A 10,795-nucleotide genomic window follows, 5' to 3' on the forward strand; every position below is an offset into this window, starting at 1 on the left:
AAAATGCATCATAGTTATCTTTGTCTCTCTGTATGTAATGTGTCTTTTTTCTACAGCAGTTTTTAAGGTTCCTCTATTACTGGTTTTGAGCAATTTGATGACAATGTGTTTGGTCTGGTTTCCTCTATGTTTCTTATGGTTGGAGTTTGTTTAGCATTGTAGATCTGTGAATTTACAGTTTTCATCAAATTTGGAAATTTTTAACCATTATTTCTTCAAATATTTTCATTTCCCACCCCAGCCCCCTTTTGAAAGCTTCAATAACATGTATATTTAGGTGGACTTCATTTTTTCCACAGTTCACTGATGCTCTCTTTATTTTTTTCTTAAGCTTTATTTGTATATGTTTCCTTTGGGATAATTTCTATTGCTATGTCTTCAAGTTTACTTATATTTCCTCCTGCAATGTCTAATCTGGTGTTAATACTATCAAATGGGTTTTTTATCTCCAGCATTGCAGTTTTAAAGTTTGATCTGTGTCTTTTTTACATCTTCCATATCTCTACTTAACTTGTTAAAACTTTCTTTTAGCTTCTAGATCATATAAAATACAGTTATAATAATGGTTTTTTAATGTCCTTGTCTGCTAATTCTAACATAATTGTCAGTTCTAGGTAGATTTTGATTAATTAATTTTTAACTCAGATGGTTTATGTATTCCTGTTTCTTTGCATGCCTGGTCATTTTTAATTGAATGTTAATATTGTGAAATCTATTTTATTAGATGCTGATTATTTTTGAGTTTCTACAAATATTTATGAAAATTTTTTCTAAGATATTAAGTTATTTAGAAAATTTGGTTCATTCCTGGCTTGCTTCTTAGCATTAGTAAGTAGACTTTGGTCTAGAGCTATTTGCTCCCCATTACTAAAGCAAAACCCCTCTAAAAACTCTACCTAGTTCCCAATGAATTGTGAAGTTTTCCAATCTTACCTGTGTAAACAGGCACTATCCTTTGTCTTGTGTGGATGTCAGGTCCTGTTCTCTATAATCCTTTTGAATGATTATTTCTTCCTCCTAGGTAGTTTCTTTATACATATGTGCTAATCGGTACTCAGGTGTGAATATTCAGATCTCTACAGATCTCGAGTTTTCTTTTTGCACAGTATTTGCCTCTCTGGCATTCTGTCCTGTGACCTTTAGCTGCTTTGGACTCCACACATTCTAAGCTTCACCTTTTCATTCAAAAAGTCTTTTCTCCCTGTGCCAAAACCTATCAACTTTCTTAAGGATATAAGCCGTGACAACTGTAAGGCTCAATTCATTTGTTCTCATCTCTCATGGATCTGTTGTTATTGTTTTTCTTTCTTTATTGATTGATTTTCTTTTTTAGAGAGAGAGAAAAAGGGAGAGGGAGAGAGAGAGAGAAACATCCATGAGAGAAAACATCAATTGGCCGCCTCCTGCATGCCCCCAACTGGGGATTTAGCCCACAACCTGAGTATGTGCCGTGACCTGGAATCGAACTGGCGACCTCTTGGTGCATGGGTCAAAGCTCAACCACTGAGCCACACCAGCCAGGTGAGGGGATCTGTTTTTTAATCCCTGATACTAATGTCTTTAAAACTGTATGTATGTATATATATATATATATATATATATATATATATATATTAAAAGAATGAATATATATATACAGATTTTATTTTCACTGTTCTTTTATTTTTAACTCTTTCAGGAGAAGAGCATATCGGATGCCTGTTATTCCATCTTGGTTGGAAGAAAAAGTCCCATGGTACATATGAACATTGCCTAATCCTCTTCCTCATAAACTACTATCTGGAGAACCATTCTAATAAATAATAAAGTGGTAACAACAAGGAAAATATGAAATAAAATCAAAGCAGCAAGAATGTACAGTGAAGCCCCACACCCTAGTTATGCTGGAGTTGGATATTAGGGGAAAAAAGAAAAAAAATCACCTTTATTGATTACTGCGTTATTTGAAGTATATGGAACAGGCCATGCTACATGACATTCTTTTCTATTTTGGTGGGGGGAAAACCAAGGTAGAGTTCTTAAGGTGAAAATAAAGGCACTTTTCCAACTGCCCCCTCCCCTTCACACATTCACATACACACACACACATAGCCTCTTACCTCATTAAGTGATGTGCCCACCTCACAAAGGAGGGCCATCAGCAAACACAATAGTTTGTGAACACATCACAGGATGTGCTCATTATACCACAAAGATAGAATAGGGACCAAGCAATCACAGGGCAACATGGAAATTGTTTTATAAGCCGACTTTTACAAATTGATTTCAAAACTGGAAGGCAATTACCATTAAGCAAAATAATTTGCTGCCCCAAAGAGGATAGGGTAAAGCAGTAGGTCCAAAGATAACCTAAGCCATCATTAAAGAAATCCAGTTATTTAGTCCATTTTACTTATTTACAGGACTAAAGATTAATGAGTTCAGATACTCACACAGACAGTAATTAGGTTTCAAAAACATACTATAACACAATCAATCATGGCTCTTGAACATAATGGCATTAGGGCAGAGCCCTCTCTCAGCTCCAGTTATTAGCAAGTGATTGGTGAACACTGGGCTTCAGCTGAGATGCTACCCCAGGGCCCTGAAATAAAAAGAAAGAAGACACTTAAATAATAAGAAAATATATCTTTGATCCTTTGTTCTTTGCCTGGATTTTCTGAAATATCGTGCTCAGGATGTAGGCGTCTATAATGGAACATCAAGCATTGGTACCATTTTAAAATGCAGCTGGTGTTTCCCTTTAAATGTGTCTTTGTTTAATAATCTAGCTTTTTATAGTCCTTTGCATCTAATCTTTATCGCTTTCCTTTAAATTTTTTAGAAATTTACTTTCTCACGACTTTATGAATAAAGATAACTCAGAGTTTTATAAATATATTGGGACCTCATGACGGCAAAGGATAGAGCCAGGAAATAAAAAGCCTAAGAGTGTTTAGTTGAGGGAGACATTCCCCTTGTCTGCTTTTACTTAGCAAAGAACGTTTCTCTTGTCGTGAGACAGGGCAATGAGATAAAGGTACAAGCACGACATTCATGGAATCTAAGATGGGGAAGAGATCGGAGGTATAGGAAAACTCAGGAATCATTCGGAATAATTTTAGATTTCCTATTTGAAGAAAAGCTGCCAAGGTAGTAGCAGGCTCCTACATCCCTTCCCCGGTTTCCCCTAACATCTTACAACGCCACGATGCATTTACCAAAACTGAGAGATGAACGTTGGTCCATAACTACTAACTACACTCACTCTACACTTCATTTGGATTTCAGCAGTTTTGCTGCTGATGTCCTTTCCCGCCCCAGGATCTAATCCAGGGTGCCATGGTGCATTTCATCACTCCTCCTCCGTCTCTTTTGGCCTGCGACAGCTGCTCGCTCTCTCGGTTCCCCATGTCCTCGGCAATTTTGAGGAGAACTGGGCAGGTATTTTGTAGGGCATTCCTCAGTTTGTCTGATGTTTTCTCCTGACGAGACTGGGGTCATAGGTTTTTGGCAAGAATACCACAGAGGTGACTGTCCTTCTCATGGTATCATATAAGAGGGCGTAAGGATATCAGTGTGACTGATTACCGGTGATGTTCTCCTTGAATACTTGGTGGAGGTTGTGTCTGTCTGATTTCTCCAGAGTAAAGCTACTATTTGTCCCTTCCCATACTCGGCTCTTTGGTAGCAAGTCATCACGTCCATCTCCCTCTCAAAAAGGAGGGAGGCATTAGGCAGTATCGCCTGGAAAAGAGGTATCTACTTATATTCTTTGGATTTCTTCTTTAAAGAAGATTTCCCCATTTCCCCCCATGTATTTATTTATGTAATCATTTCCCTCACCTATTTTTCCATGAACATTCCTCTTCGTATATTAGATTTTACATCAAAGTAGAGCGGGCATCCCCGTCCGTGCTGTATTGCAGACTCACTGGCCCTCGTGGAAGATGCACACTGTCCCTCCTTCATGAACTGAATTTGTAGTTTGACCCTTCAACACGTTTCCTCGACTTTTTGGATGTAAAGCTTGTTTGTCTGGGGTTGTGCGGATCCATGCATTTCCTTTCAGTGTTAGGACTTCCTCTGATGTGGTTAATTTCTTCCTACAGACCATGCGGACTATGGAATTCCTCTGAGACGGTGTAAAGACGGTGTAAAATTCCTCTGTGTCTCTACATGTTTCTAAGAACAGTCGAAAAATAAAAATATAATATTAGCATCATTCAATCCAGCAGTTGTTTGGTTTCCATAACAGCAAACAAAGGATTGGACTGACTTTTTATAAACTAATCATGTTTCTCTCTGTTTCTATTTAGACCTACACGTCTTTTTACTACGTGAAAAGTCCTCGGGAAAAAAATGGAGAATGGACATCTTTTTCCCTACAGGGCCGCCTCCCTGCCTAACCCTTCCCAAGGGGAAAACGACTCCTTTAAACCTTTATATTTCGTTCTGAGGGGGACAACCTCAGATTATAGGGATTTGCATTTTATGTGTGGTTTATCTGAGGCCCAGTCCATTGGCTTTCTGAACGAGCCAAACCAGTTTCCTTGTGTCCTGCGCCAGGCTCCTGTGAGTCACAAGTCCAGCCCTGGGTTCTCACCAGCTTTTCTAGGGGAGAGCAACATGAGACCTACGGGGCCTCCTGCTTTCCAGCTCTAAAAAGCAGTTCTGTCAGCAAGGCATTGATTTCAAGTATGGGGAAGGCTTCCCCGTGGCGTGTCACCCTGCGCAAATATTGCCAAGGCTAACATGTGCTGTAAGCCAGCTTTCCCTCATTCTGTCAACAATACGAGCTTTGCAGTGGCGCAGGGGGGAGCAGGGAGGACGGCCACCCCTGCAGGATGCCCGTCAAGTCCTGGGCATTGAACCAGAACCGCTGTGTACAAAGAGGATGCATCTCCTCTCTCCTTATCTCTGCGCACTGGTGCTCCTGCTGACGAGCGCGTCTCGCCCGTCCTTCTCCATCCCATTCGTGTGCACAGCCGCAAACATGGGTCTCCTTCCAGAGCTTCCCAGAGCCCCTGCGTTTCCCGTCTTCAGAGTCTGAGTGTCCACATATGTACGCTTTTACTATACATTATCTTGTATTTGCTCCTTCAGATATATTCCTTTTCATTTCAGTCTAGCTTGTAAGTGGTTGAGGTTTAAAAAAAAAAAAAGTCTTCCATATTTTATCAGTCCTTTCTGCTAGAATATAAACATCGTGAAGATTCTCAAGACTTGTTTGCTGCTGTGTTGGTCGCGCTTACCAGAGGACCTAGAAGGTGACAAGGGCCCGATAAATATGTATTACACGGGGAAGAGAAATGAAAGTCGACTCTTGGGGACTAGTACATCGCCTGATGCAGTGGTCGTACCGCTGCCTGATTAACTCATGCCTATTCTCAAAGGGCTTACGATCTAAGGTATTCCTAAGATAACCAATGTATAGTGTATTTCCAGTAACAAAGAACTGAAAATGTTACATTTGATATTTATAGAGCCATTTAATGCTCCCCATTTCCCCCAAAATGCTTTCTTATCTCATTCTCCACACAGCTCTCTGGTGTAGGCTTAGTGACTGATTCCTCAGCATTCTGCTCTGGGGGAACGGAACTGAACACCACTGTTTTTGATCCACTGGCCCTGGTAACACGAAACATTAGTCATGAATGGGCTAGTTGAATGAGGAAAGTTCATTTCTGCACCCTCTCTTATTTATTCCAGACATGTAAAAGCATAACAACAACAACAACAAAAAATCAGAAGTTTCTCTCAAATGCATTTTTAGCTTTCTGAAATGAAAACATAAGCATTTTCTCTACATAAATGTTATGTCTTCTACTCCAAACCTTGACCTTTCTACCTGTCAGTAGGCACGTGTTAGTTAAGCAGTTTGTCCCGGGCATACTTGCTTTTTTGCTGGAGCCTTGTTCAAGCCTTCATATCTCTAAATGAGCCAAGCAAGGTCACGTGGGAGCACTGAGAGTTCTTCATATATTTAAATATTTTATACAGCAGCCCCCCTTATCTGTGGGGGATATGTTCCAAGATCCCCAGCAGACGCCTGAAACTGCGGATAGTATCGAATCCTACATATACTATGTGTTTTCCTACAAATGCATACCTATGATAAAGTTTAATTTATAAACTAGGCACATGAGGGTTTAGCAACAATAATCAATGATAACAGTATGCTGTAATGAAAGTTATGTGAATGTGGCATTATCAAGTAAAATACGGATTACCTGAACACTGAGCTCTCACAACAGTTGAAGGGGCTACTGAGTGACTAGCAGGTGGGAGTGGACACAGGGTGGATACGCGGGACAAAGGGATGATTCACATCCCGGGCAGGATGGAGCGAGATGGCGAGGGAGGGCTCAACATTTCATCACACTACTCAGAATGGTGCAGAATTTAAAACTTATTGTATATTTACGCAATGGAATACTACTCAGCTGTAAAAATAAAAAAAATCTTACCTTTTGCAACAGCATGGGTGAACCTGGAGAGTATTATGCTAAGTGAAATAAGCCAGTCAGAGAAAGACAAATACCATATTATTTCACTTATATGTGGAATCTAATGAAGGAAATAAACTAACAAACAAAATAGAAACAGACTCAGGTACAGAAAACAGACTGACAGTTGTTAGAGGGGAGGGGTTGGGTGAAAATGGTGAAGGGATTAAGCAAAAAAAAAAACAAAAACCACACAAACCCAACCTCATAGACACAGACAACAGTGTGGTGATTACCAGAGTGAAAGGGGGCTGGGGAGGTAAAACGGGGGCGGGGGGGAGGGGTAGGCAGTGGGTATAGCAGGTATAAATGGTGATGGAAGGAGACTTGACTTTGGGTACTGAACACACAATACAATAAATATACAGGTGCTGTGTTATGGAAGTATACTCTTGAAACCTATACACTTTTATTACGCAATGTCATTCCCAACAAATTCAGTACAGATTTATGAATTGTTCATTTCTGAAATTTTTCATTTAATATTTCAGAGCATAGCTGACCACAGGTAACTGACATCTCAGAAAGTGAAGGTGTGGATGACAGGGGGACTCCTCTATGTTTATGTTTCTAATCTCACAAAATAACTTTAAAGTGTACTGGAACTACAATATATATCACACATTGCTACATACATGCAATTTTGTTTCTTCTGATAATTTGTTTTTTCTCAGTTAAAAAATCATTCCTACAAAGGATTTAAAACTTTTCAAGATTTGTCACAATTCTATTCCTTCCATGCAAGTACAGCTTCTGAGAATAAACAAAAAAAGTTTTTAAATAGTTCATTTAAAATTTGATCTGGTCAAAACTACATTTTACTCAGCATCTGAACGGCAATTTGGTAACAATCTGTGAGGGTTTTGGCTGTGCATTTTTTGTGACATATATTTATAAAATATATGCCCATAAGTGTCCTTTTTGACATTGGGGTTCATCACTTGACTTTCTCATTTGTGCTTTCTCATTTCTCATTAAGTTTTCCCCTGGTCTCCCTTCCTACCTAACCCCCAACCTTACCTCCTCCTAGAGTTCATGAATCTACAACTTCTACTTTGATTATTTTGTCTTATTTCATGACAAAGGGATTAGATGGCATGGCCTCAAATCTGCAACTTAAATACATATATATTACAGGGGGTTAAGGGGGCTAGCCCTCTTTCCTCACCATCAGAACAGCCAGCTGAACTTGTGGAGATGAGAGCCAGTGTATGAACATTTCACTGCACAGCAGTGGTCAGGTCACCAGGATCAACCTCCTTTAGCACCAGTAGGAGGACCAGTCAGCAAGCATCAGAGGTACAGGTTTTGCCAAGGAGACAGATTTGCTTGCAAGCCTTTCACATGTCTCAGTTGTGCCTGGACAGTCCCTGATTCAAACTTCCTCCCTGTTCTCACATCCACGGACACTAAACTCTAACTCCAAGGTTAGACCTTCTTCCCTTTCTGAAAAATATTAACCCTACCCCTACCCCACCCCAGCGGATACAGTGCCTGTTGACAAAGGCAAGTTAGCTGGGTAATGATCACGGTGTTTGAATGTGTCTCTGCTGAGACCAGAAAGCCTTTTCAGACACAGCACTGACCCTTGCCCAACAGTCCTTCGTATTCAGAGTTTCTTACATTCTGTCCCTTCCTCTCTGCCAATCTGTTTAGTGACAACTAACCCTGGCAGAGGGGGAAAGAGGCCAAGGCAGGGTTTTCATTTTCAAGGCACCGAAGATGAACACGAGGCCACCAACGCCACATCCACAGCCAAATAGAGGCTCTGCTCAAGGTTCCACACTTTCATATTTTCAGAAAAGTTTATTATGACAAGTCAATGACAGCACTTTTAGTAGGTCAATAAATCATGGACGTATCATATCACAGAGATGACAGCTATGTAAAGCATCACAGGAAACCTGATATTATTTCAACAAAATAGCAACTAGAGCCTCTTGGCACTTACTGTAATTTTAAGTCAAGGTTTAAAAATATATGATTATTGCCCTGGGCAGTGTTTCTCAATGGTTAGAGCATTGTCCTGCACACCCAAAGGGTTGTCAACCAAGTTAAGTGTCTCTCTCTCTCTCCCCCCCTTTTCCCTCCTTCCCTCCCTTCCTCTCTCTCTAAATATCAATAGAAAAAAATATTCTTCAGTGAGGATTAATAACAACAACAACTACAAATATATATATATTAGTAATATTACTGAGTGGGAAACTTTCTTGGGTGGAGTACTGAGAAACGAAACAGTTCTTTGCAAAGTTCCATGTGAGAGGCAATAGGTATTAAGTGGGGAAGGGGTTCCAAATGCTGCTTTTTACATGAATGTTCGGTTGTATCTTGTAAGTTGCTAATGTCAGGGGAGGGGATGCAACCCACCCAGATGAAAAACAGGATACGAAAATGGTCCAGAGCTTTCTCTCACGGCCTCTCTCCAAACACATGGAAAGAGAAGAGACGTTAACTTTTTAGTAAGGTCAGGGCGTGGTAGAGACTGGAGGTTGACCCAGCCTTGTTCTGTGACTGTCCTAGTGGAACCTTCGAGCAGCTGTCAGAGCTGGGGTGACAGATGTTAGCAGCAAAGGGTGCAAAGGCAACAACTTCCTCCTCTTTCCAAACTGTGAAAATTACCCTGTGCCAACATGTTTCTGTTCTTGGAGAGGAGAGGGCAGGAATGGCAAGACTGAGAAAGAATAATAAACCCTGATATTTGGATAGGACTTTCCAGTTTCCAAAATGCTTTTGCATATTTCATTATTTGGTCCGCAAACCAGCATTCACAGTGAGCCGTGCAGGGGCTGCTGTCATCCTTCCACAGAAAGCACAGGGGGGTCGGTGACTTGCTCAAAGCATCCCAGCTGCCAGAGGTGGACAAGGGACAGTGACCTGGTCTCCTTACCATCCACTCGCTGCTTCTGCCTCTCTGCCTCCTGTGTAAGTTACGAAACATCCGCGAAGGTCAATGCGAGAAGCTACATTGACAGTCCCTTCCCCACTTAATGCTTCAGTCCCTCTCATGCTAAACTCCGCAATAAGCGGTTTCATTTTTCAGTACCCCACCCAAGACTGTGTCAGTCTCATGTCACTATTTCTTCTAGCCCCTTTGAACCTCGTGACACTGGACTTCTGCATCTTGGTGGACAGGGGACTGGTGCGGACAGAGATGTTCCCTCACTCTCTTCCGAGTCCTGGTCTTGGGGCCGCCTCTTCTGCTCTGGTTTTGGACAACAGAGGAAGGAATTTCACACCAGGGTGGCTTGGTGCTCAGGACAACATCTCGGCAAAGACAAAAGAGGCCCTGCCTGCGCCTTGGCTCCTGGGAGCCACTAGTACGTTATTGGAAGAGCCCTGTCATCCAAGTTACTGTAACCCGAAGGCAGACCCTTGGGCCGCGGCCTACGAGGTGGAGAAGCAGGTATAACTGACCTGGGTTTATTTACCATGTCACACAGACAAAAACCCCAATAATCAAAGTAAAGGGAAACAAGCTGTGAGTCCCCCAAGTTATCACCCCTCCTCCCCCGGGTTCTTTGAATGACTTCTTTTTCCCTCCAAAATTGCTTTAGGAAATCATTTTATACAATGATACATGCACGTAAACACCGGCCCTGCACTGCCCTCCAGCCTGGCCTCCGGACCGTGCCTCCCAGGGCAGCCAGGGCAGCCTTTGCCCCGTGCCCTTTGCGCGCCGGGCTTGAGGGACGGACACACTGAGATGGATTCAGCATTTATCTGCCAACCGTCCTGCCAGCCAGACCTGTGTCTGAACAGAAATAAACCCAAATGGGCAGAGAGGTGGGGAGCGCCGCCCTGTGGTTTCATCACAGCTCGATCCCACCAAGAAATCTTTAAGGAGAGGACTGAGGAACCAAGGAGGGAGAGGCGGCGGTGAGAAGGGCCAGAAGGAGCAAACACAAGTGGTTGAGAAAGAAACCAGTCTGGGCGGCCTGAGTTCAGCGCTGAAGCCGCGGAAGGACCGAGTGCCGGGCCGCGCGCCGGTGCAGGCACATTCCCACCCCGCGCTCCCGATTCGTCTTCACGTCTGCTTCTCTTTTGGCGGGTCTGTCCAGTGCAAATGGTAGCATCTCGCCCCTAGGGCTGTTGATGCCATACAATGGGGGGGCTGTGCATCGCACAGTAGGAATGAAAACACACCTTGACGCCACCCACCGTGTGACGTTTGCCTCCTGTCTCTTACCAGCTATGTGGCTTTGGTTAAGTTGCATACATTCTCTGGGGCTCAGACTTCTCAAATACACAGAACACTACTCTCTTCATGGGAACAGAGAGCAGATTAAATAACATGATGGACCTAAAAG

The sequence above is a fragment of the Molossus molossus genome, unplaced genomic scaffold (genome assembly GCF_014108415.1).
Source record: "Molossus molossus isolate mMolMol1 unplaced genomic scaffold, mMolMol1.p scaffold_m16_p_15, whole genome shotgun sequence".
NCBI lineage: Eukaryota > Metazoa > Chordata > Mammalia > Chiroptera > Molossidae > Molossus > Molossus molossus.